The sequence below is a fragment of the Chrysochloris asiatica genome, unplaced genomic scaffold (assembly GCF_000296735.1).
Source record: "Chrysochloris asiatica unplaced genomic scaffold, ChrAsi1.0 scaffold03388, whole genome shotgun sequence".
In the NCBI taxonomy this organism is placed as follows: Eukaryota; Metazoa; Chordata; class Mammalia; order Afrosoricida; family Chrysochloridae; genus Chrysochloris; species Chrysochloris asiatica.
In genome coordinates this window covers 4,640-6,057 of record NW_006411906.1, presented here as the reverse complement: position 1 = coordinate 6,057, position 1,418 = coordinate 4,640, and the positions used below count along the sequence as shown (strand labels likewise).

Below are 1,418 nucleotides of genomic sequence, written 5' to 3'. Positions count from 1 at the left end.
TGAAGAAAGCAAAAGTCATTAAGAAGACAAGAAAGAAGGAAAAGATAAAAATGGATGTCAGAAGAGACACTGAAACTTGCTCTCCAGCGTAGAAATGCTAAAGCAAATGAAAGAAATGAAGAGTTACAAGAGCTGACAGAAAATTTCAAAGGTCAGCTCGAGAAGACAAAGTCAAATATTACAGTGAAATGTGCAAAGATCTGGAGTCAGAAAACCAAACCGAAAGAACATGCTCAGCATTTCTCAAGCTGGGGGAACTGAAGAAAAAATTCAAGCCTCAGCTTTCATTACTGAAGGATTCACTGGGAACATTATTGAATGATGCAGAAAGCATCAAGAGAAGATGGAAGGAAGCTGGTCCTCTTTCCTGCTCAGCACAGCCATGGCTTGTGGTCCCAAGAAGCATGTTAAGCATGTGGCTGCCCCAAGGCACAGGATGCTGGACAAACTGACTGGTGTATTTGCTTCATGCCCATCCACTGGCCCCTACAAACTGAGAGAATGCCTCCCACTGATCATTTTCTTAAGTAACAGACTTAAGTATGCCCTGACATGAGATGAAGTTAAAAAGATCTATATGCAGTGGTTCATTAAGATTGATGGCAAGGTCCAAACTGATATAACATATCCTGTTGGTTTTATGGATGTTATCAGCATCGACAAAACTGGAGAAAATTTCCTTCTGGTCTATGACACCAAGGGTCAATTTGCTGTTCATCGTACTACACCTGAGGAGGCGAAGTACAAGTTGTGTAAAGTAAGAAAGATCTTTGTGGGCACGAAAGGAATCCCCCATCTGGGGATCCATGATGCTCACACCATACGCTATCCTGATCCCCTCATCAAGGTGAATGATGCCATTCAGATTGATTTGGTGACTGGAAAGATTACTGATTTCATCAACTTTGACACTGGTAACCTGTGTATGGTGACTTGGAGGTACCAACCTAGGAAGAATTTGTGTGATCACTAACAGAGAGAGACATCCTGGCTCTTTTGTTGTGGTTCATGTGAAAGATGCCAATGGCAACAGCTTTGCCACCCGACTTTCCAACGTTTTCGTTATTGGCAAAGACAACAAACTATGGATTTCTCATTCCCAAGGAAAAGGTATCTGCCTTACCATTGCTGAAGAGAGAGATAAGAGACTGGCTGCCAAGCATAGCAGTGGGTGAAATGTTATCTTTGTGATGTGAATTTAACACATTAAAAAAGAAGAAGAAGATGGAAGGAATACACAGAGTCACTGTACCAAAAGGAAATCATTGATGTTCAGCCATTCCAAGAGGTATCATATGATCAAGAGCCAATGATACTGAAGGCGGAAGTCCAAGGTATATTGAAGGAACTGGCAAAGAACAAGGCACAAGGAATTGATGGAATAAAAATTGAAATCTTTCAAGAAAGTGAGGTGGCAC

General features: G+C 41.5%; 1 pseudogene; it reads left to right on the top strand.

Moving 5' to 3' along the window:
* The first annotated feature begins 433 nt into the window (after window positions 1–433).
* Window positions 434–1,175, top strand: LOC102840087 (annotated as a pseudogene).
* Window positions 1,176–1,418: the final 243 nt, after the last annotated feature.